Genomic DNA, 27,140 nt, shown 5'->3' on the forward strand with positions numbered 1-27,140 from the left:
TTCAAACATTAATTCCAGTTGTGTGTGTGTGTGTGTGTATACCACCATTTTTTGGCAACTGAAAAATTCTACTATAGATTCTAATTCAGAATTCTTTGAGTGTCACATCTTTTTCGCTTGTAATGACTCTGCTGTTATCTACATCTAACAGTTACAAACTCACTTAACTGAAAATTGCATCAGGAAAATATTTTTATAGTGAGAAAGTTTACGACAGAAGCAATGTCTGCTTTGAGAGTCTTGAAGCAGAAGTACACAGAAGGTCAGAAGGAGTTGCACTGTGCCTTTGTGGATGTAGAGAAAGCATATGACAGGGCGCTGACAGGAGTCTCTGTGATTTGTAGTGAGAGTAGTGGCAGGTGGAGGAGAGACTGGAGAGGTGGAGTTATGTTCTGGAGAGAAGAGGAATGAAAGTCTGTACAAACCTGTCAGAATACATGTGCGTGAATGGGAGGGAGAAAGGACTAATGGTGAAACTTCAAGGAGCAGAGGTAATAAAGGTGTTGCATTTAAATATCTGGGGTCAACCATCCAAAGCAACAGACAGAGAGTGCAGGCAAGGTGGAGCCAGTGGAGAGGTATGCCGGGGCTGATTTGTGAGAGAAGGATAGGTTTACAAGACAATAGTGAGACCTGCTATGATACGGTATATGGTTTGGAGATGGTGTCATTGTCTGGTGTTGCAAGTGGCAGAGAATTTTTGATTCATGGATGGCCAAAAAGTTTTGGTTGTTTTTTTTGTCTTTTATCAGCGGTGGAAACAAGCTTGGAAAGGACTGACCAAGATGGGCAGCGTAAGAAATAAATATAACAGAGCAGTTTGGAGATAAGGCTGAGATGGTAGTGGATATATAGGCCAAAGGATGTTGAATATGAAGCTGCCACGCGGGTGGAGAAAAGGAAGGATTTGGTGAAGGAGAACATGAAGAGGGTTGGTGTGACAGAGGAGGATGCTGGAGAGAGGGTGGGTTCATAGGGTGGATGAATCCACTGTAGCAACCTCTAAAGCGAGCAGAAGAAAAAGAAGAACACTTTACTGATTTTTTTTTTAATCTCCTATCTGGAGGTGAGTGAGTCTTTAACTACAAACCTCTGTTAATAGTTTCTGAAGCATAACAATATACCCTCTGTATGTTTGACTGCCCTGTTATGTCTTTTCTTCTAACACTTCCTTGACCACAAGTTGTCAGGCAGTAACTGTGTCTCTATGGAAACAGTGTGCTTTTAAACAGGCAGAAAGAGAAGAGGAGGAGGAGAACAAAGCTTTGAGGAGGAGGGGGAGCTGCCTTACATGTGCTTAATTCAAAAAAATTATATAATTTTGGGAAAAAAAGGTTGGGTTGGTCGTGCTTATTTTATTTATTTATTTATTTTTTGCCTTTGGACGCCCCTGGTCCTTAAATTTTTCTGTGTCCTTGAATGCACCATCTAGAGGTATAACTCTTTTGTAGTTTTTTTTCCAACAAACTACAAAAGAGAAAGGTTTGCAATGTATTTGCATTACACTACTTTGACTACTTGATTTTAAGTTAAGTATTATTATTATTATTATTAGTAGTAGTATTATACAGTTAAATATCATCCACTCGTCTTTACAATTTCACACCTTCAGATTGTCAAAATCCATGAAATATGTCACATTTTCTGTAAAATAACATAATTAACTACTGCTGGATGTGTCTATTCTTATTTGCCTGGGAACTTGATTGATCACAATGAATTCTGAGAAAGATACACCCCTTGAGGATGCCTTTACTCCCTCATCCCTTGAAGGCTTGATCTTACAAAAGTTCCCCTGAGTTTTCAGAGTAATGGAAAGGCACTTAAGGTGGCAGCGGAATTTCCCTGAGGAGACATGTCGAGGGGAAGTCAACAAGTGTCAGAGACAAGCGTGGAAGACGAAAGGCAACCTGTGCCAGAAGTAAGATAGAGGGAGGTAGGAAGGGAAGAAAAGAACGGAGATGAGGAAGTCAGACGGCATATTTACATGCAAATATGAGAAAACTGGAGGAATTCAAGAGACAGAAATGGGAAATAGAGAAGCGATTCAAGGGGAGAGCTGAGAATGAGGAGGAAGAGCTGATTATTTTGAGGTAAAAAAAAATATATACATATATATATACAAGGAAGCAGTGTCAGGGTGAAGAGTTGAAGAGAAAGAATGGTCAAAATATGTGAAAACTGTTGAATGTAAGACAAAAGAATAGGGTAGAAGAAAAAAAGTGGTCTTTGTTCTGCCATCTTGAGTAGTGGTGGGTAAGTACAGTGATAACAAAAGGCATCATTTAAACTACACAATCAGCATTTTTATGGTTCACCTATAGATCATTTTATGACTTTTTATTTTCATTTCATTTACTGAAAACACTTAGAAGAACGCTATCAGTCATTAATCAGCCTCACCAATATTGAAGCACTGTGGGATGATCTTGACAAATAGTGAAACAAAAAAGCAGTAAATATCCAAAGGAGAGCTTTGAATGTCCTTCAAGAAGCCTGGAGAATTCATTCTGAGGAATATTAAAGGAATTATGGAAAAAGTGCGAAGAATATTATGGTTCTCATACACCAAATATTGACTTTCAATCTCATGTGAGTTATCAAAAGTCTTTTTTTTCCTAGTAAAATATAAAGACTGGTGGCTGAAGACTTTTGCACAATACGAATGTTTTTGTGCCTAACCTTTGTTTTATCAGAAAAGTGATTCTTGCATGTTACATTGTTTGAAGCATAAAGATGTTGTTGATATGTTGACATGTTGATTTTTTTCAAGGTTTTTATCATTTTTTTAATCGTTATTTTATTTTATCGTTTTTATTGTTGACTCGGTTTCCCCGGGTCTTTTCCCGTGTCTTATGAATAAATCTTCTTTTTTTGTACCGGTACTGGTTTTATTTTGTTGTATTTATCTGCAACACTTTAAAAGCCGGACAATGAAAATATTGTTGGACATAAACCTGTCCGTGGTGCAAAAATGGTTGGGGACCGCTGTATTAGAGCAGCAGATTTGATTACTGTCAGTCTAAAATATTTTTTTCCCCTTTTCTAGTACTTTTAAATTTAGCACTGATGTGGAGAATAAACTTGTGCAAGTTTACCAGTTTAACAGTTCTGAACTATCTGATATGAACACACATTTAGTAATAGTAGAGGTTCCAGAACAGGCTGTAAAGAGAATGAAATGGAAGAACCTAACATTGACTTTATATTATTTTTTTACAATACAATAGAACCAAAATCTGCACCATAGTTTGACTCCTGGAAACAGGCTTTGATTTGAGAGAAAAAAAATGTTTTCAAAATAATTACTGTTCAGAGTGTAAAATATATTATGAGTCACTCATGAAGTTGTGACTAATTTCATTATATTCATGGCAGCAGAGAAAGGAGACTGGATCGTTTCACAGAATTTAATCTTACTCGCTTTATGCTTTGCAAACCACTGGTTGGAAATGGAGATTATGACAAACTTCTGAGAGTGTTTTTCCTTTGTCCAAGATTCGACTCCTTTTTAATAAGCGTGTACTTAAACCCAGCTCTCTTGTCTAATATTTCTCCACAAAGACAACGTTTTTCAGGGGCTACCTGCAGTCTTTTATATTGAGTAGATTGGATGACAACAAAAGTTTTCTCCCACAGAACTGCCTGTGATACCTGGTTTTGACTCCTTGTAGTCCAGACTCTTCTTCTTCTTTTGTATTAACTCTAAGATTAATCACCAGAGCACAAAAGCACACATAAACAGACACACAACTAAATTGAAAGTATGAGGTAACAAATCTGGTATTCATGAGTTGTGCTTGGATGCTGTGCTAACACTGCTACAAATGAAAAGAAGAAAATATGATCTTAATTTCTGGTCCTACAGCCCTCCTGGCTCTCTAAGGAGGCACTGAAAAACCTCATCTCCCTAATCCCCATATATAAATGGCAGCTTCTTCAGCCTAAGGTAGATGCTTTATGCAGCTCAAGCTCTCTGGCCTCTGCTTCATCTCTATTACTAGTGCAGTTTTAAGAAATCCTTCAACAATTTAGCCTTAAGTGATGCAAAGATAGACACTGTGCACTGCGCTTCTTCACATGTGATTGTGATGACACTTGCTATTGGTCTGAGTAGCTTAATCAACTTTTCAGCTGCAGTGATGCCAGTTTTGCTCGAGTCTTTGATTTGATTTATGTTGTTTCTCATTTTTATTTTCCAGGGGTGAAACACAAACTAGGGTTGGGCTATCTTCTCCATAGTGACATCATCCTGTTATTCCTTTAGTCTTTTCAAACCACTGGTTGTAAAGAGAGATGATGGCAAACTATGCTACTTCTTTCTTTTTTTTTAACCATTGTCTGATTTTCTACTGTCTTATTAAAAAGTATACACACTAAAAGTATACACCAGAAGGTTTTTTTTTTTTTTTTTAAGTTTTAAAGTCTTTGATTTTGAGTTGTAGTAGATGACAACAGAAGAAAAATAAAATCACTGCTCCTGAACTGCCTCAAATTCCTTGTTTTGACTCTTATATTGTCCAGATTGTTCTTCTGTGACTTTTTGTTTTCCTTGCCTGTCCTGTTTGGATCTTTAGCCATCAGAATTGTTGTCTGAAGGCCAAGAAAGATGCCAAGCGGCTTTACTTTACCAATTGGATCTTCATGGCCTTGCCATATTGATCCATTTGATTGACCTTTATTATAATTATGTATTTATTTGATTTGATTTTCGGTTGTTACAGACGGGACAGACATGACTGGGGGATGGGACAGGGAGAAAGAATGAAAGAAAGAGAGGGAGGAAGGAAGAGAAAGAAAACTAGAGGGGAGAAGAGACGGTGAGAAAGGGGGGAAGAAAAAAAAAGAAAAACAAAACAAAACACCTGGATCACCTGTATGGAGATAAGAAAACAGAAGAGAAAACAAACAAGAAAGAGCAAAATAATAAATACAACACCATCACAATAAACTAGCTAACAGTAGATAACAGTAGATACTAAATATTACATGTTATTGTGCAGTACGCAAGATCAACAGCGCACAATGTGCTTTGAGGTAGCAGCCAAGAAAGGTGTAGTTTGTGTCTGTGAACACCTGTGTGCATACCTGTGTGGATCGGCACGCTTGTATTCAAAAGGTTTCTTCATGTAACAATCTGCTAGGGAGTGTGGGAAGTCATAGCCCCGTCATGAAGCAGGTATGGAGGAGATCCAGGCCCCAGACATCCAGAGGCCCCAGAATACAAGGACCCAAGGAGGACCACCAGGGGGGCAACCGTGCCACCCTCCTGGGAAGAGCTGAGGAGAGCCCTAAACGAGAGGTCACCCAGCAGCCATGGAGCAGAGGCCAGTGGGGGTCGCAGTGACGTGCCCGTGGGCTCTGCCGGCAGCCAGCTGTGCCAGAGAGGACCGGGCCACAGGCCCAGAGGCCTGAGGGCACCCCACCCCCCGGAAGGGGCCCAGCCGGGCCACAGGCGCCAGGCCCCGCCAATCGGCCACCAGGAGTGAGCCGGTACATATATGAGCGCCCAGTCCCAGACACCAAGAACCACCAACACATCAACGTCTGAGGGCATCAGCCACTGGCAGGGAGTGTGGTGAGAGGAAATAGGTCTCCATACCTCGGAGAGCCTGAGATGTTCCCAGAGAGGTGGAGTCTAAGACCCAAGCTGACATATAGACACAGACGAACAGGCGCACGCAGACACAAACGTGCATTCCCACCCCCATGTACACAAACAAATACTCAGCACTCATCCGACGTGGAGACAGACAAAAATAGACACTGTACACACATTCACACTCCCCAAACATACTCCCCCCCAGAGGGGCAAACTGTACCCAGACCCAGGAGATGTAACCCTTCTCTCTGGGGTGGAGGAAAGCAGACCGCCTCCTTATCTGCAGTAGCAGGGAGGCCCCACATCCCAGACCCCAATCCGACGGCCAGCACCTCCTCCCAGCCCCCCAGCCCTGACGCTTAACAGAACGGGGGTGAGTGAAGACCCCAAACCTCCCTCCGCCCGCTCATATGTAGTGTTGCTGCGTGTTGTTCTAAAGTGCATTTAAAACACAGGAGGGCATGGTGCTTCTTGCCAGAGAGCAGCACGGCTCCTCCCGAAAACCCTCAGTGTCTATATGCATTTAAAATTGAGGGTAGGGCACCAGCGCCAGAGGTGGGTTTGGATACACAGGCTATCCTCCATCTTCCATCTTCTGTGACTTTTCTAACATTAATATCCAAAACACTAATATTTTAACACTTAAATACTTGGTCACCACAAAGGAGGACTTAGCCCAACAAAACTGGTGAACATAAGCATCAAATAACCAGTTATTAAGTCATAATAATTGTATTTTAATGAATTATTTATGTATTAATTTAGTAGTTAATTAGATTACAACCTAATGGGTCTGGGGTTTCCACTGGCACAGTCCTGGTACACACTGTACATTATTGCTCCTAATCAAAAATAAAATGTTCCAGCTGGTGTTCATGTCTTGTTTTTGTATGCGCTCTGGAATCTCTGAATGACCTTGGTTTCTCTTTCAAAACATCAACTGTGACCGTGCTGCGCTGCAACAATAACACGACCCACCTTCCCAAAAGATATTCTAGGCCAACATATTTCAGTCCTTGCTTTATGGCCAGGCTTATGGCAATTTGAAATATTTATTATGTAGCTTCTGGTCCAACTACAGACATATTGCTGAATTCCTCACATACTTTTTTTGTATTCATGCATCATTTGAATCAAACAAAGTCAACATGTCATCCATTTATCCATAGTGAATGAAAGTGATTTCTTTTGCTTTCAGTAACTTATATTTCATTTTACTTTTCACTTGATACTCGCTGTAAAGACAAAAAATTTGGGTATGCAGGAGTTCGTGAAAACCATTGTTTCTGGCAACACTATACAGTCACATGTCTTTAAAATTTCATTATGTAATAGCAGCGGTCATATTCTCTATTTTATGACTGTTTTTGAGGAATTATATTGGCAAACCTGGTACAGTAAACAGTATTTTGCTTGTTATGGCTATCACAAATTTCTTATTTGTGTATTCAGTTGAGTTCAGTAATTTGTATATTATCTCATAATGGCATTGTTCCACTGTGCTTTGTATGTTGATCTACATTGCTGCCTGTTACTGGCTAGCACCATTTGAATGTTGATGAAAAACAAGGTGTTCATGGAGATGATTGCCAAAACAAGCTGGAGTGTGGGACATTTTAAGGGACAGCTTTTATAAATTAATACAGATTTTTTGTCTAGATCATTGACTATTTCATTGATTCATTGAGCTACAATGATGGATTGTTATACAACTGGTATGTACCTTTTTTAACCATTACACAGTTATTGCCACAGGTATTTGTTTTTAACTATCATCCAGAAAAAAATATTTAAGTCTGACTATTTCATTGATCTGGAAAATGTTGATAATGTTCTTCTTAAACTATGACTACTACTACTTTGTATATTTATAAATATATTTTTTCCAACTTTCTTTTCTTTCCTAGAATATCACATAACCTTGTTCTCCTTTTCAGCTTACCTAAGTTTCTCATACATACACAGAAAAAGTAAAGGAAACGATGAAATGCACAAAAGGGGGAGGGGGAAAGCGGGAACATTTATTACCATGAAATCACAGGACTTTTTTTTAAAACTAGTTACAAGTTCATTAAAATTTCCTAAATCATTCAAGTTGCAAATTTACCCCACTTACAAAAGCTGATTATGCAGTCAGCTCCCAGCTTATTTCAAGGCAAATTGCTAAGTAGGTGTGTTTCAGCTGGAGCATTTTTCTGAACTCCGAAGAAAAATGAAAACTTTGTAAGAGTCATTTGGACTCTACAAGGTTTCATTTTTACCACAGTTTCAGAAGACTACAACCGGCCTTTTTTTGTTTGTTTGTTTGTTTGGTTTTTTTTGCCTGTCCCGTTTGGCTCTTTTGCCATCAGAATTATTGTCTAAAGGCGAAGAAAGATGCCCAACGGATTTACTTTACCAAATGGACCATTCCAGCCTTGCCGTAATGGTCTATTTGATTCACCTTTTATTGTTTATTTTATTTTATTTTTACCTGTTAAATATGGGACAGACTTGACTGGGGAAAAGAAAGGGGAGAAAGAAAGAGGGAAAGAAAAACAGCGGGGAAGAGGGACGGGGATAAAGGGCAAAAAACAACAAAATAAGCAGACAAAAAATACATATATCAATAACCTGGATCACCTGTTGAGAAAGAAAAAAGAGAAAACAAGCAGAAGAAAGAAAAAAAAGAGCAACATAATAAACAACATCACGATGATCTATGGGAATGTAACAGTAAATACTAAATATTAAACATTATTGTGCAGCACGTAAGATCGACAGCGCACAGTGTGCTTTGAGGTAGGAGCCAAAAAGGGTGTAGTTTGTGTGTGTGAGTCCGCGTGTGTACACCTGTGAGCATGAGGGCTTGTATTTAAAAGGTTCCTTCATGTAATGATCTGTTAGAGGGTGTGGGGAGCCACAGCCCCATCCTCCAGGGCATGAAGCAGGTATGGAGGAGATCAAGACTCCAGACATCCAGAGGCCCTCAGAACACAAGAGACCAAGGAAGACCAACAGATGGGCAGCTGCGCCACCATCCCAGAAAAAGCTGAGGAGAGCCCCAGATGAGGGGTCACTCAGTATCCGCGGAGCAGAGGCCAGGGGGGGTTGCAGTGACGTGCCCGTGAGCTCCACCGGCAGCCAGCTGTGCCAGAGTGACCGAGCCCCAGGCCGAGAGGCCAAGGGCACCCCACCCCCGAAGTGACCCGAGGGAGCCCCAGGCTCCAGGCCCCGACAAGCAGCCACCAAGGAGTGAGCCGGTGGGTACCCAGACGCCCATCCCCAGACACAAAGAACCACCAACGCACCGATGTCTGCGGGCGTCTGCCACTGGCAGGGGAAGTGGTACAACCGGCCTTTGAGGTAAATGATGTTGTCACCTTGACAGTCATAACGTAGTGATGCAGGTGTAATGTTTGACAGGTTTCTCTCTCTTAATTTGGCATGTTAGCATGTGAACATTTGGTGCTGCTAGATAACATGACAGTGATAGAGTGAGAGATTTATTTTGAGGGAAGTACATTTTGGGAAAGAAATAAATGCGTCAGGCAAATTTCATGCCGTCCCACTTGATAGTTTTTTTAAATTAATCAAAACTACCAAATGTCAACCTGACACTAAAAGAGATGCAAAAGTAATATTATTTTTTTAATTTTTGGGTATGGCCCTTTCGCATCCCCACAACTGCTCTAACCTATCAGATTATGGAGAATGAACCTCATAGTGTCCTGTGGTGACTGGCAGCTGGATGTTGGCAGTGAACCCTTTGAGTGGGTTGCAACGTGGGGGCTCAATTGTGTTCTGGCTCATTCTGGTGCATCCCACGGCTGTTTGATTGGATTGGGATTTGGGGAGTTTGGAGGCAAGGTCAACAATTTAGGTTCTTTGTTATGTTCCTCAAGCAATTTCTGGACAGTTTTCACAGGCTGGCAGGCTGCGGAAGGCCACTGATCTTTGGAGTGCCATTACATGGAATTATGTATTTGGTCAGGTGGGTGGTACATGTCAAGTAACATCCACATGAATGCCAGTACACAAGATTTCCCAGTAGAGCGTTGCATTGTGTTGAAATGATGAATGTTATTTAATTCAGCTGTCATTGGCTTTAATTATACAGCTTGGATGGGTGCATCTGGAGTCATGGTCCTAAATTTTATGCCAAATTATTGGAATAAATCTCTAAGTGGATTTAAACTCTCGGACTCCTGTATTCTATGTCAAATTTTAAAACACTTTACTTATGATCCTGATTGCTGTCTATATAGACATATTAAATGCTGATTTTCCTGTTTTGTTTTGGTTTTTGGTGTTTGGTTTACAAAAACTAAACAAAATACTATCTAAATATGGGCTTAACAAATGTATTAGAACACCTGTCATGAAAACAAGAAAACAAATACATTAGAATTCTATCAACAACTAATTTAAAACAAAATTTATATTATATATATTCTATTCCAATAAATTATATTATAAAGGAATTATAAGGCAGCACGGTGGTTAGGCACTGTGAGCACTGTTGCCGCACAGCAAGAAGGTCCTGAGTTCAATTCCACCATCAGGCTGGGGTCTTTCTGTGTGGAGTTTGCATGTTCTCCCCATGTTTGCGTGGGTTGTCCCAGGGTCCTCCGGCTTCCTCCCACCGTCCAAAGGCATGAAGTTAGTGGGGATAGGTTAACTGAAAAATCTAAATTGCCCATAGGTGTGAATGCTGGAGTGAATGTGAGTGCGAATGATTGTCTGTCTCTTTGTGTTAGCTCTGCGACAGACTAGCGACCTGTCCAGGATGTACCTCTCGCCCTATGACAGCTGGGATAGGCTCCAGCGCCCCCTGTGACCCTGATAAGGATAAGTGGAAATGGATGGTAATTAATGATATATAACCAAATGTGAGGAAGCACACTGAAATAATTCAGGCATAATCTTAAAAATTTAAATAGATAAATTGCACTTTATAGTATTTTTCATTTACATAGTACTAAATTATAGATTTGAACTCGAAGCAGTCCTCTGGGTCTTTGCACTTGCCAATATTAAGTTGTCCGTATTCTGTGTGACTGCAATGCAACTTTATGCGGACTGTCTACCAAATTCTGTGTGACATGATTCCTTCTGATGAGTTATGAGTGGGCTCAAGCAGTGGAATCAGCCTCAAGCCTCACTTCAGTAAATAAGAAAAGTCTGCTGTAGAACTGAACAATGAGTAGCTGCTAATATTTTGTTCCTCTAAGATATCATCATTTAAAGTATTCAAGCCTAATTTTAAAGAACAGTACATGATTGCAAAATGTTGCCTCAAATTTAAAAAACTTGGTGTAACCCATGTGTTGATTTTACTTCAAAACAGAAATGAATTGCTATTCACAATGGCATAAATGGCATTCATAGCCAAATACAAATTCAAATTTACAATGGCATCCATGCCTCCAACAAGCCATTAATACATGGAGTTTGAATTATAAGAATCAGGCCATTATTCTCCTGTCACATTTCAGTCTTGCCTTAAAATAGTCAGGTTGTTCCAGGAAAAAGCTTCCTTTTGAAGATATGATATTTGGTTTCTATCCACAACACTTTCTCTTACTATTCAATTTTTGCATTTCTTCTCAGCTCCCTTAATGCTTTTGTTGATTTCTGACTTTCTTTCCTCGTCTTTCACACCTATATTATTATTTTTTGACATAAAATCCCACTGAAGGGAGTTTGTACCGGCAAAATTAAATGAGATTTGATTTTTAACTTTAATTGATTTACCCTAGCTGAGACGGTCACAGTGAATGGTTGTGCTGAATAACTTGCGTATTGAACACAAATTCTCTCTGGCTGTGAAATCAATGGCAGAGGAGTTATTGGAGTAAGTGTTTGCATTAGCACTAAATGGATGATGTTTTTCTTTTCTTTGTGTTATTCAGTTACACTTCTTTTCTTACCCAGCTGTGTTTCCCTCTGTTCTGTCGTATAGTTCATTTTACGTATTATATTTTTCCAGTCAGACAAAATGTGAACACGCCTAATGTTTTGCTGCTTCCATATCTATGGCTGGGGCTAGATTATGCTATAGCAATGAAAGTGGTATTTTCACCTGCATAGCTTTTAAATCCCCATCCACATCCAGTGGTTAGATAACCTCTTTTAAAATGAATCGTTCTATATCTCTGTCATCTTGACTTTTAACAAGTTCAATTCTTTGACAAGTGCAACTTTCGTCCTTTCTTTATCTCCATCTTTCTCCTGCAGGGCTTAAAGCTGGCAAAATCTATGTGCCTGAAATGTGTTCAGGAGTTAGGCTGAATGGTGAAGGAAAGGGTTCAGAAATGATGAGCAGTTTCAGTAAAAGTCAACCGTTTATAGTTTATAATCACAACAAATTTGTTTTTAAAAATGTGTAAAATGAGCACAAATTTATTTTTCTCTTTATTATTGTAGGGTCTCTGCCTTACAATATAAAGTGCTTTGAGGCAACTGTTGTTATGCTATATGAATAAAGTTGAATTCAGTTTCATTGAACTATTTTTTCTTTGGTCTCTAAACAGCTAATTAGAATTTCTGAGAGACAAATGCAAAAGATCAATTCAATAATATGAAAAAATAACAAATATCCCTTTCATTGTTGAGCTTTTCCTAAGTATATAAATCACTTGCATTATTAGAAAATTGACAGCCAGAGATAATAATTAAGCAAGCAATTAAGTAAATAAGTCTAGTTTAATAATTAATGCATTTCTCTTACATAACATGTATAACATTAAAACCACAACAGAAAGAAAAAGAAGAATAAGGAGAACAAGACAAATCCTTTGAGAACATCCACAGAAGACTTTTAGAGCTCCAGGGTCAGAACAATGTGTTAGAGCTGTTCTGGCTGTTCAGACGACATTAAGACGTGGCTTCAGTGTTGTAACTGGTCAAGTGCAGTACTGCGCAAAAGCCTCACTTCCAAAGAACCACTCTTTGTAATTTTTTAAAGTAGTCTTGGGTAATATTTCTCCAGACTTTCTAAAGCTCTTTCAAAGTTTTTCTTTGAACAGTAGCTGCTTCCTGAACGATTACTCAGACACTACCACCACCAAACGCTGATATAGGAAGCAAAGAAGTCAAAACTGGAAGCACAGACTTAGTATTTAGTTTTTCAGTTTTTCCACAAAGTCTCAAGTTTTCAAACGGTTGCAACAGCTCGCCATGTATATATCTGAGCTTGCAATATCATTCAAATCTTGACAAAGACTGACATGAACAGATAATCGTGCCTTCAGTCCAGCTGCGGCGGCTGTGGTGCCACGCTAAAAAATTGAAAACTTCACCAAAACGGCAGCACACACTCAATGAGCATAGAGAAACACCCTAACTTAAGGGATGGACCAGTCTTGTGTCTACACCTAACAAAGAGCTTAGCAAAGAACCAATTTTAGACACCGTGTTCCCAGCAGCCTGTTGCAAAAACATATAATTTGTTCCCGTTTTCTACCTAAATGTATGAAAAATGTCAAAGATAACACATTTTGGCAGGCATGAAAAATATTTTTTACATTACCAAGGTGATATTAGCTTAAAACTTAGCAAAATGTACGCTGTATGGTGTGCAGTATGTACTTAAAGCATTTTAGGAAACTGGGGTGGAGGACAGAAAGAACGGGGCAGGCCTAAGAAAGTAACTATAGCAGATTAACAGAAAACAGGATAAAAACTCCAGCAACAACTTGACACGTGACCTGAGAGATGCATTTGGCCCTTCAGTTTATCCATCAGAAATAGTCTCCATGGAAGGATGGCTGTCAAGGAGAAAAGGCTGAAAAAGCAGTGGCAACAGTTCTTAAGGAGTGATTTATCCAAATATGATATTATTGTTAGTATATATGGAGGAGGTTAGGAGAGCGGTACAACAATGAGTATCTACAGCCATTTGTAAAACACGGTGCAGACTCTGACAGGCTGCATTTCATACAGTGGTGTTGACAATCTTGTCAGAAGTGATTGAATTATAAACAAAGGAAAGTACTGTCGTAGTTTGATCCATCATCCAGTGCCATCTGGAAAGTGTCTGATTGGCAACAACTTCATTTTTCAATATAGCACAGATCCCAAACATACTGTCAATGAAATAAAAGCACACCTGTGAAAAACACACAGTGGAACACTATCAGTCATGAACTTCCTCCCCCGGAGCCCAGACCTCAACATTATTGAAGCAGTGTGGGATCACCATGACAGAGAACAGAACAAAAGTCAGCCGACATCCAAAGAATGTCCTTCTAGAAGCCTGGAGAACTATTCCTGAAAATACAAGAAAGCTTACCTAAGATAGTTTGGGCTGTATTGGAGAGTAAAGGTGGGAATACCAAATACTGGCATGATTGCAAACTTTTTCCCCAGTGAAATATTTAAAAAACGTGTGACTCAAGCCTTTTGCATATTACTGTACATAGACATACAGCCATATTTTTGCAACACCAGTTAAAAAACCTGCATAAAGAATGTTTTCCATGTACATAAATATCCATTGCCGAACAAAAACATCCCCAACACTGCACCAGAATTCCATCACAGAGCTAGAGAACTCTTCCATCTTAATCTCTTTTCACCTCGCGTCTGTGTCTTCCCTCACACCATGATGCTTTTTGTTTCTTATAATAATTCAAGTTCTGCTTCCATGCTTGCTATTCATAAAGTGCCAGTGATCCAGGAAAAATGCTTCAGAGACAGTTGTTCTGGATGTTGAACAGCAGCACCATGTCTGCTCTGCTAGTCTGGGCTGTGTTCTCTTCTATGCAGCTGAATGATCCAGATCAGCACTGGACCCAGATAATTTAGTCTAATGCAAATTTAGAAGCAACTGTTGAACCGTAGTCAGTCTTCGACTTACATCCGACTTTGTAACTTATCTGAGCAATTGCTCTCCTCTCACCCTCTACCCTCCCGTCCCAAGAGTCACCACGGTGACATCTTTAATGAAAGCAGTACAAGTCAAAAGAATGGATTTTACTTTTTTCCCCACTTCCAAGTTACTTTTAACTTATCTCTGTCACTGTGTTCTTTTCTTGTTCTGCTCTGTAAGATGTGCATGGGCGACCGTAGTCATTAACTACTCCCTAATTAACAATGGAGCCATTCTGCTGTAGAGCTTCCCTACCTGGCAGTGGTCAGTTGTTCCCTCAAGAACTGGTGAGACCAGAGTGAAAAGGAGATTAAAAGTAGGAATTATGTAGGACAGAATGAAGTACAACAGAAAAAACAAACAAACAAAAAACCCACTGATGGATGTGCAAATTAAAATGCTATCAATTGGGTATTTGTTAGAGGTTGAGGTGGACAAAATCCTGAATTTATAAGTTGTGCAACACCAAATAATAATTCAGCAGTAATGATCATTTTGTAAATGTCACTAAGGCTAAATTAATATCCACAATGTATTCATTTTTGCTCCCTGTGAGCTTTATTCGTTCATATTTCATGCAACGCGGATGCTTATCTGTCAACCAAATGTTACAATTTTAAGATATTAATCTGACTGCCAATTTCTTCTCCTCGCAAAATTAGATTACTTCAAAGGATTGCAGATAGTGGGGAAATATTCAGTTTGGTCTTTCCTGATAGGATGCTCTGATTTCATATTTGAGATGAGATTTTGTAATGGCTCTCTCATTACGGTTTGTTATGAACCCCCCCCCCCCAATTACAGCAATTTCCATTATCTAGTAATCAGTCTTTGATCATGATGTGTGGCGTCAACTTGTGCTTCATTTCCCCAACCTCATGTAGTGAACTCCAGAAAAGGTCCCTTTAGATGAGAGTAAGCTAAAAAAAATTGTTTTTACATTTCATAGAATAACCTTTTAATGCAAAAACAAGTGATGATAATGTATTTGTTATTAGCACATTTTTGACAATATTGTCCTAGCTGAGGTATTTTGGGGATGTCCTACTGGGAGAGTCAGGGAAATATGGGGTTCTCTGCTCAGACTGCTTACCCCGTGACCCAAACCTGGATAAAGGATATAGGATGGATGGATGGATTTATTTATTTTGGGGCTGTCTGTGGGTCAGAAGTTAGAGTGGGTCATTAACTGAAAGGGAAGTCTGGCAGTTTGATCCAAGGCTCCTTCCTTTAATATACTTCTTGCAGTGTTTCGGGGCAAGCTGTGGTACCGCCAAAAGCCCCTGATACACCTTTTAATGGGACTCTGGGTGTGTATTAGGTAGGACTTAAAGGAAAAGTGTGAATGAGTGCAAGTGGCCTGTAACAAATGCACTTTAACTACTCAGACAGAGCAGAAAAGTGCTAAGTACCAGTCTATTGACATATACAACTAGGCATTTAGTTATTTTCACTAAAGCTGATATTTGTTAATTAGTGATGAACTAACGTTATCATTGCATTAAAAAATACATGTTTCTATGAGTGATTTAAGGCAAGGAGGGCTCTAGGGCAGACCCAGTTTACGCTGCAGAAATGATATCTCTGAGCTGGAACCCCTTCGGTGTTCCCATGGAGGAACTAGAAGAAGTGGCTGGAGAGAGGGAGGTCTGGGAATCTCTGCTTATAGGCTGCTCACACTGCAGCCTCAGATAAGCAGCTCTGTATGGATGGATGAAACATGAACAAAGGTTCAACAATCAGTGTAATATAACAAAAACACTGTTAGCTTGTCCACAACGCGCAATACCAAATTTGAAAATCCCTTAATCTGTAGCTCGTTTGAGGAAATATGAGGAAATCCTGCTATTATATGTACAATAAGTATTCCAGTTAAGTAAAACAGATACAAGTCAATTAAGTCCTGGTTACACACTTTTATGTCAACTGTCTATTATTTGTCATAAATATAACAAGTAACGCATTTTTTCTTGTGTATTTTGAAGTATGTTGTACTTCATCAGTAGATTGTATTTTACACAGTTTTTGTAATAACAGCGTATTAGTTGTGTAGTTATAATTCTCAGTAAAGGGTTAACACAGCAGATCAGAAGTAAATGAATGAGTCAATGAAGTTTCAAAGATCACATTGTGTAAAATACCTTTCTTTTCTTAATCAGTGAAAAATCTCCTTTTTAAAATGTCAGATTTTTGCATTTCTCAGTGGTTGAAGTGATTCTACACCAATTAATGTATTAACACTGTATCTTTTTCTTTCTTTTTTGGCATTTTTACTCTTCTCTCCTGTCTTGAGATAGCCAATCCTCCCCTGTTAGCGCTCATTATTTCTGAAACTGATGCTCTGCTGGATTTATGTGCTGAAGAAGACATGACTGGATGCTTGGAAACATTTTGTTATAATCCATTTTCATGCTTCCTCTGCAGTCTGGTGAGTTGGTGAATAGTTGGTGCTTAGTTGGCTGCGCTGACTCACAGGGAGACAAAGACAAAAGTCCTGAGCTTTGTTGGGAGAACAAAGAAGACTGGAGTCTATTGGAAAACTTTGATGTAGTAAAGGTTTGTGTCGAATCTACAGAATCTTTTCTGGATTTGTTCCCAACAAGATATCCAGTTGTTTTGTCATTCTCTTACTCACTTTCCTCTCTATCTCATTTGACCTTTGCAGCTCATATTGATTCAAAATAGGAGAAACAGATGCAAGTTTGAAATGGAAGCTCCTCTTTGGGTAGCAGCTCCCTTTTTGCTTCACTCCCTTGATGTCGTGTGTTCTGCTGAGTCATTTACTCTTGTGCCACAGTTGATGCAGCTTAGGAAACCACTGGCAGAGCTGAATTCCTTGCTGGGGAAGCACAAGCAACAACTGATTTTCATTTCCTTTGAAAAACTAAAACCCAAATCTAATCTTGTCCCTCGCTATCAGATTAGCAATTAAAATCGCAAACAATAGTGAGCCTGCTTTCACTGTTCTCTGCGCCACCCTGCAGCAAACTGGCCTAGCCTTTTCAAAGATTTTTAAATGTCACAGTCAAAGAAGTTGAAAAAGACCATTACCAGTGACATTTTATTGTGAATGTGTATGAGTGTGTGTGTGTGTGTGTGTGTGTGTGTGGGTGTGTGTGTGGTACAAACATGCATACATTAAGAGCAAATAGCATTTTCTCCCATGCAAATACAAGAACTTGGGCCGTTTCAGATTAGTGCCTGTTCATCACATGTTTTTTAGTCCAATTTATTTTTAGTGCCGTGTTCTCTGTTGACCCCAGTTTCACCTGTTGTGGTTGTTGTGGTTCATTTCATAAGATTAGCATATATCCAATCGGTGCCCTTTTAGAAAAACAAAAAATAACGCCATGGGATATGTTTTATGCTTCTGTGCATTCCCCAACGCTACAGATTTCTCTCACTTGGTGCCGCTCGTTTCCATTCCACAATCTGAGTTGAAAACTCTAAATGGTTTCTAGAACAGCTGCCATTTCCTAGGCTATGCCTTTGAGTCAGTAAAGCTATAATGTCCTTTCCTGACCCGTCTCCCAATGTCATAAACCTGAAGTTTGATTTGAGGATGTGATACTATCCCACAGGCACTGGGAGGAATTACAGGGCCCTTTAACAAGATGTGACTCTGGACACATTAAAAAACTCTATCAATCTCAGACTTTATGGGTCCCCCCTTCTGGAGCTCAGGGCTGCCTGACTCATTACCTCTATTCTTCTCCCTCCATTTTTTTTATGTGTTGCCTTCAACCAATTGGAGCCCATTAGGTAACATCCTGCTTAGACTTTCATTGGTGCACAGTATAAAAGCAGTAGAAAATTAACTTTAAACATAAAATTTGGTTTTTACTCTGACATAGATTGAATAACAAACTGCAAGTGTGAATAAAAAAATTATGCTGCCAATGTATACTGTGGTCGGGGCAGTAGTTTGAAACCATGTTATTGCATTTCTTTGCTGTGGATAAAAGCAAATCCTAATGCATTCCTGGGCCAGATTGGATATGTAATCCCTTCAGCATGTTCCGGTTCTGCCTAAAAGGTCTCTTCCTAGTTAAACGTGCCCGGAATATCTCCAGAGGGAGGTGTTTAAGCCATCCCAATCTGCTACTGTACCACCTCAATTTGGCTTCTTTTAATGCAAAGAAGCCGCAGTCTTACTCCCTTCTTCCCTCACAAGGAAGATGCCCAGACTCTCCCTGAGGATGAGCCAAGATATCCCTGAAGAAAAATAATTCTGACGTATCCAAGGTTTCCTTCTCGTGGTCACTACCTAACACTCAAGACTGACTTTAAGGATTGAAACCAGAGTGACAGGTAATTTGAAAGCCTCGCCCTCAGGCTCAGCTCACTTTTAACTGTGACAGTCTGGAAATACACCAAAATCAGTTTGCTAACTGGCCACATGCTTCATCCTACTCTGACTCCAGAGCAAGATCAAAAATATTTGAGAATATGCAAGTCAAAGAGAGATCAGAGCCTCCATTGCTTTTGTTCTTTCTGGTTTATTGCCATTACAATCCAATGGACGGGCAGCTGGTAGTTGAGAATAAGATGAAGATTTGGGTTCAAATATGCCTATTCACAGCATTAACCCTGCAACTGACAAAAAGGCATCACTTGACAATAGAGGTGGGGAAAATAGCTCAAAATTGTATTATGATATTTCAAGCAACATTTATGATAATGATGTATCTGATAGTGTAGAAAAAAATACTGAAACTTTACTGATGCTTGCAGGCAGCAGCATTTATAAATGAAGGGCATGTTCTAGTCTTGTTTCCTAATGGGCTACTGTCATTGATGACTCACTTCCTAATTCGAAGTGTCTATTGAAACAAGGTGCCACCAGTGGCGTTATAGTCAAATGTAAGCAAGGAAGTAGACTAGGTAGTGTTTTCCCTGGAAATTGTTAGTAAAAATATAACACAACTGCTTAAAACATTCATTTAACAATAAAACTGAAAGATATTTTCCACATGGGCTCTTGTATCTTGAGTTGAGCTTTTTAACCAGATGTTGAAAGCCCACCTTTACCACCATGTAAACACATCAGTAATTTCCATTCACCATTTGCTCTTCCTGTCATGTGCAGCACAACTAGTGAGTGATCCAGTAATGCTTGGCTGAGTCACCAGCTGCTAGTATCTTGTCCATTGTAGCTTGGTCGTACTCAGTGGTGTTCTTTTGCCTCAAGTGGCAAAACACATATCCTGTTTCCACCACCACCACCACCACCACCCAGTTTTCCTGCATATTTAGTAAGGCACTGTGCTTTGCCTGAAGTTGCTCAAGTATTTCCTTTTTTAAGGTCTTAACCTGTCATTAGATGCTGACACATGACTCTTGCTTTCAGACATGCCTGGGCTTGTCTTCTTGTTATGCACTTGAGGAACGTAAATGCGTTAATATAGCACTGACATGTTTTATCACATAAAAATTTATACCTGTATTATTGCAGGTGATATAATGTGCTATAGCCCTGCGTGACAGCCTGGAAATGAGTGGTACACTAAACTTGCTTACAGCTAGTGGAGAGGAGTGATACTTAGCCTGCAGTTGCTGTATGGGTAACAAGTAGGGCTGCCACAAACGATTATTTTTGATTGTTGACTAGTCACCGATTATTTCTTCGATTAGTCGACTAATCAGATCATGCATCCATTGGACGTACAACGTACAGCTTATTGTACCAGCATGCATCTGCTCTTATATAACTATCATTAGCTTACAGCTTTAAGTGTTTAAGGTATGTGCTAACTAAAAATAAAGACAAGATGATAGTTTATTAAACTTTTAATGAAATTTGCAGATTGTCTCGGTGGAGTTTAATAAACTCAGCTGTCTGTTCTTTGCTCCCTAAAATATAACAGGACACTGGAGTAAATTCTCTACCATCTCACACTTCTGATTTTTTTGCATAGATATCTCTGCACTAGCTGCATTATACTTAGAGACTGATCTATTTTCTTCCGCTTATCCAATTCGGGGTAATGTTGGGGATTTAGCCTGTCCTGGCTGTCATGTGGCAAAATGTAGAATACAGGTAGATCATATGTCCAGTCTTTTGCAGAGCAAACACACTTATGGACAATTTAGAAGCAGCTGTTAACCTAACCAGTCTTTAGACTGTGGGAGGAAGCTAGAGTATCTGGAGATGATGCACGCAGGCACAGGGAGAACATGTGAGCTGAAAATAGAAACAGCCCAGCTAACCAGTGGACTCACACCCAGGCCCTTCTTGCCATGAGGCAACAGTCTTAAGGACCACATCGTTGTGCCACCCTAGTGCAAAAATATACACCCAAAATGTCAAATTCTTCAATTAAATTATAATTTAACACCCATACTTCTACTTCCAACATAAAAACTGTCAGCCCAGTATGTTTATAGTCACTAGATCAGTACAGCAATTTATTTTACTGTGACAGTACGCAGCAGCTTGGTCACTCCTCTGCACTTAGCGAGTGTTGTCATGAACCTCTGCCAATCATAGCGAGGATTTACAGTATATCCAGTAATAAGCCAACTGACCCCGAGGAAAATATGTCAAACCCCAGTAATAAAACTGTAAACCACCAATCATTATGAGAGAGAAAAAAGAAGAGAAAAAAACAACAACAGCAATATTGGGTCACATCAGCTGTGAATCAACTTATGGATTTAAAGGAAGAGGCCAAGAACTATGGGGAAGGTTATAAATCCTGCGAATGAAAATAGATGACATGGATGTGGATATGAATGGTTAGGCCGTGTGCGAGTGGGAAGCTGTGAACAGGGAAACGGAACGATCCTTGGATGTCATCGAGTCTGCTACAAGTCATCAGTTCCCCACATGAATCACTTTAACAAATGACAGGAGTGTACGCGCATGTGTGTACGTGAATGTACGTGCTGTTTCGGAGAATACAAGGAGAAATGAAAGCCGCATTGAAGATTATAAGCGTCGCTTTCATGCCGTCCCCCTTTCCTTACAGTTTGACTTGCTCCATCTGTACACTCAGTAACTGTCTGTCTGTCAAATACAAGATGTCTTGTGTTATGACAAGAAAAATTTAGAGTCTCATAGAATATATTGGGTGTAGGTCTGTGGTGGGTAGGTGTGTCTGTTTTCATCTAAAGGATCTCAATTAAACTCAAATTAATTCACTGCTTATCTTCATTCTGATTACTTTAACTTTGAGATGAACTTTACTTTGGAAAAGTAAGCTCCTTGCGAGCAGATAAAAGCGAATTTAAAGAAAAGGACGATCCTGCCTGTCTGAGAGATTACCACTTAAGACTTGTCGTAATTTGTAGTGAGTTTGCAATCAATGTTAACTTGCTCCTTTGTTGAAATAATTAGGTGGCTCTTTGTAAGTTTGACCTCCAAAGATGTCTGAACCATGTAAAGGTCCCAAGTCTCTCTCTCTTTTTATTTTACCGGTCTGAAAAAAATCCCTGAGGACTCCTTAATTGCTGAAATTACCAGTGGAAAAACTGACAGAGCTGACAGTATGCTTGTAATCACTACATCACCACTGCTCTTTTGAGACTTCTGAAAATTTCTTGTTCTTTTTTCACATCACATGCAAATGTTTGCTGCTCCTTTGGCCCGAGGATGCAGATGTGAGTTTTTATTTAAACTTTCATTCACAGCAAGAGAAAGAGAATGAATCAGTGGAAAGATGGAGGCAGACAGATAGGTGTCAGAATTACAGCAGGCAATAATAAAGACAAATAGACCATATCTCTGATGCCTCGTGCATCCCTCCACATTTTCCATAACTATAATGTGTGCAACTGCAAATATTTTGTTTACTTTCAAAAATAAGTGATTAATCATTCTTGTTCATTCATATTATCCGGTGTTTGTTTGTACTTGGACCATCTTACCGCTTTGCATTATTTATGTCCAGGACTTGCCATAGCTACTTCTGGTCTGGATCTCTACACTGACATCAAATTGATTAATATTTTGTTGGATTCCCATATTTAATAAAACATATTGTATCATATGATATGCTTATTAGCAACACATAAAATCTAGATAAGCTCAAACGCTAAGGTGTTCATCAGTGGTTCTTAACCTTGTTGGAGGTACCGAACCCCACCAGTTTCATATGCGCAGTCACTGAACCCCTCTTTAGTGAAAAATAAAATATGATTTTTTTCAAATTCAAGACATAGATATGTTTTTTACTGGTGCACAAAATGAGCCATGCATGTCACGGCGGAGGGTCTGCCGAACCCCTGAGATCGACTCACTGAACCCCTATGGTTCGATCGAACCCAGGTTAAGAACCACTGGTGTACATATAAAGAAATACACACTCACTGTGTATTTCAGTCACACCTTGCTACTACCAGGCTGGACCCCCTTTTGCCTTAATGATTCATGGCAATGATTCAACAAGGTGCTCAGAACAGAGATTTTCAGTCTGATGACGGTGGAGACCATTTGTGTACAGTGAACTTACCATCATGTTCAAGAAACATTTGAACTGATTTGAGTTTCGTGACATGGTGCTTTATGCTGTTGGAATCAGCCATCAGAAGACTGGTACACTGTGCTCTTAGAGGGATGGACAATAATACTCAAGTAAGCAGTATTTTTTTAAGTGATTCTCAATTGGCACTTAAGGGTCCAAAGCGAGCTATGAAAATATGCTCTACATGATTAAAATGTCATCAATCTGAACCATTTGTTATCAGGCCTGATGGACCCATGCTTTGAATTTTGCAGTAGAAATCCAGACAACAGACCGGCTGTATGAACTATAGCCTCAGTCTCTTATTCTTAGGTGACAGGACTGGCAACTCAAGGTTCAATGTGCTGTGCTTTCAGAAATACCTTTCTGCATACCTTAGTTGTAATAAGTGGTTATTTGAATTACTGTAATGTTCCTGTGGGCCTGAATCAGTCTGGCAATTCTTCTCTTAACTCTGGCTCACTGGTGATTTTCTCTTTTTTTGGACCATTTTGTGTAACCCCTCAAGATGGTTGTGTGGGAAAACCCGAGCACATCCGCAGTTTCTGAAATACTTAAACCAGCCAACAACAAAAACATGTCTAAATCACTTAAGTCGTCTTTTATCCCTACTCTGAACTTCAGCGGGTAAACCTAAAGATTGCCTAAATGGATCTGTCGCCATGTGAGTGGCTGATTAGATATTTGCCTCAATACACAGCTGCACAGATATACCTAATGAAGTGGCCATCATCTCAGTGCATATTTTCTACTGCCACAACATTTATTATAACACGAGATGGATAATTTCAGGTACTGTAGCATTTATATAGAGTATATATAAAGGTTGTTTGTTTGATTTCCCGGAGTGTCTTTTTTAAAACTACACGAAGAAAGGAAAACGTTCCTTTTCCCGCAATAGGCATCACACACAGCCTTGAGAAAGGCACCCAGAGTAGTAGTCTGTGTTTAACAGCAGAAGTGCAGTGCAAGCTGTGAATGGGCAAAAAGAAGTGACGCCGTTTTGTTGAAAAGGCTGGACGCATTGCCCATCCCTGGATAATAATTCCGTGTCTAAAATGCTGTAGAAACGTCTGTCTGCTGCTGTTTTAAAGTCAGTGTCCTGAGACAGCGTACGGATCAGTAGGCATGTGTTTGCGCTCTGAGGAGAGGAGCTCTCCATGGTGCTACTGCTGCACACACTGCTGCCCCTTGTAAAAATACTCAGTGCTCCACAGTCAGTTGAGAGTTATTGCTCCACAGCCCCTCTTGCAGTTTAGGCTGAAAGCATTCCCTGGTGCTGACAGCCTTGGTGCTCCCCACTAACATTTGACTCACACACCGGTGCTCCAGTGCCTTGGAAAGCAACTTATTATTTTACCTTACATAGTCCTATAAAACCTGTTTCTGAACTCATCTGAGGCCTGAAGGCAGAGGCCACAGCAGTGAGTTTAAAAGTCTGGTTATGAGATTTGGGAGTTTGTAAAGGCAGCAAGATGGATTTAGATTTAGAGCACAGAAGTGATGGAACTGCTTCCTGCTATAGCCATATCGTATTACTTAAAATAATCCCTAGCCATAATGTTAAGAATTGATTCAACGGGCATAGGAGACATGAGGCATTTACATGTAGTTTCAGTTCCCTCAGTGTCTCACAGTGGATCCAACATTCATACGCTTCCTAAACTCTAACACTTTGTGGAGTCAGTAAAAGGCATGTAATGACCTGGAGTAGTTCATCTTAGTGAGACAGCTGAAAACATGCGTCTACATTATGTAATTTCTCCACAACTTGAACATTTCCTAAGCTTGAACATTATGCATCACTTTGGAGGCAGGATGCTGGGGAATAACACAGTAAATGAGATTATTAATACATGACGAGTTACGCAAAGCAGTCAATGCACAGGGAACGCAAAAAAATGTACAAGTCAGCAGGTTAATAACAGCAACTAGGGGCAGCGCTGGCACATTTTTGTTGAAATAAACAAATGGATGGAACGGAGGAAAACACATTATAGATCCGTTAGTGGGAAATTGAGAGGTGAAACCCCCATCCAGTTAGAAAGACATTAAATTCACTCTGCACTGTATGTAGTGCAATGAGTACAGTAAGGCTAAATCTTTCTGCATGGCCTTAAAACAATAGAGATCAATAATTTGAACTTACATAAGTGAATTTAAATTGTTTTTTGCCCTCTCTAAACCAACAGAGTTTCTAAACATTAAAGCTGACTCAATATGGGAATCCAAGAACTACTCCAACAGATTTAAACCTCTAAGCTTTCTTCAAACATTTGCTTCCAGTAGAGCAAATCCTAAAATGATAGAGCTACATTCATTTTATTGTGTAGCATATATTGCATGCTATATTTAAACTGTTAGCATGTTATGAGTAAAAGTAAAGCCACACATGCATCAGTGGATTCAAGAATCATCTTTCACCCCAAGTTTTTTTCCTCTTGTTTTCTATTCTTGCAGTACAGAGGAGGCTCAGCCGTGTTTGAGATCTAAAGCAGCTGCTGAATAATAACTGGAGTTTCCCTGCTTAATTTGTCCACACCTCTTTCATTCTCACTTCCTCCCTCTTCAGTTTTTCCTCTTCAGATTTCCTCTCGTTTCCTCTCCAAAATATGCAGGCAGAGAAATATTTTGATCTGTCTCATTTCCTGCCTAGGACATTTTCCTGCATGCTGACTTATGAATGATACATGGCCATGTTTTTATAGCTCAGTGTACACACAGAGAGAGGGATAAGGAGAAGTTGCCCTACGCAGTGACTATTGGAGCTGCATTAGTGTGAAGTTCTCCAAAAAGCAGCAACAAAGATATTGTATGTCAGCCAACTAATGATTGGTTGAAAAATTGACTTGAACAGGAAAAGGAAAGACAGCATAATTCCACATGAAGAGGAAGTGAGACAGAAAATCTTTCATGATCAAAAAAAGCATGTATGAGAAGCAGAGGCACTGGCTTCAGTGGACAGGTTTTTCCTTTTAACCTTCTGCTTCACTTTACTTCATCACACATTCAAATTAACTACTTTGATGATGAATAGATCGGCCTTTGACAATAGTAAAAGCAAAGAATAAAAAGGCAACACATTTTTCAAAAAACAGGTCAGTTTCAATCAGATTTTGACTAAAGCCCAGTTCAGTATAAGCAAATCGTTTCTTTTCTTGTCCGTCTTGACCGTCACACACCAAACATCACAAAATGTGGGGTTGACAGTCCACAGGGAACACAACAGGAGTGGATGCCGGACGTGTGCTGCAGGCGCTAGAGGAAATTGGTGACAAAGCAGGAGAAAAAGTGCTGCATCAAAACCTATTTGTAAACGTTTTGGTCAATAACACATTGTTACGGTCACCTGTAGTTTGCATGGAAGATGCTAACTTGTCTGCTTGCCTCACTCGCTAACTACTCATTGATGCTGCTGCCATCCTTGTCCATAGTCTTATTACTTCCCAGATCAATTATTGCAACTCCCTCCTATTTGGTCTCCCTTATAAGTCCCTCCATAAATTTCAACTTCTTCAGAATTCTGCAGCTCGGGTCATAACTCGTACTCCCTTAAGAGACCATATCACTCCAATTCTTCAACAGCCTCACTGGTTGCCCATAGATGCCAGGAGAAACTTTAAAATCTTAGTTCTCACGTTTAAGTGTATTCATAGCCTTGCCCCTCCTTATCTCTGTGATCTGCTTCATATCACCACAGTTTCCCGCTCTCTCAGATCTTCATCTGCCACTCATCTTGTTGTTCCTTCTGCTCGCCTTAGCACTATGGGACACAGAGCTTTCAGCCGCTCTGCTCCTCGGCTCTGGAACTCACTTCCTTCAGCCTTAAGAAATATAGATTCCCTTCCCTTATTTAAGTCACAACTCAAAACTTACATGTTTAAACTGGCTTACTTGCTTTAATACAGATTTTACTTGCTGTCAAATCGTGTTTTGTTTTGTTTGTTTTTTTAATTTGTTGTTTGTGGTTGTATTTTGCTGGTTTCTGTATTTTAATTTATTATGTCTTTTTCTCTTTGTAAGGTGACCTTGGGTTTTAGATATGCGCCCTCAAATAAAATGTATTATTATTATTATTATTATTATTATTATTAAATGAATGCTGTTTGCCTTTGAAGTAAAAGTAACACTTTCAGAAATGTGTTGGTTGCAGCAGTACGCCATAACTTTTAGTGTCAAACTAAGGACAGCCATTCAGGTGGTGGCACTCTCTTTGCAA

This window comes from Perissodus microlepis, chromosome 17, assembly GCF_051167445.1.
Source record: "Perissodus microlepis isolate ML-2025 ecotype Zambia chromosome 17, ASM5116744v1, whole genome shotgun sequence".
NCBI classification, from domain to species: Eukaryota; Metazoa; Chordata; class Actinopteri; order Cichliformes; family Cichlidae; genus Perissodus; species Perissodus microlepis.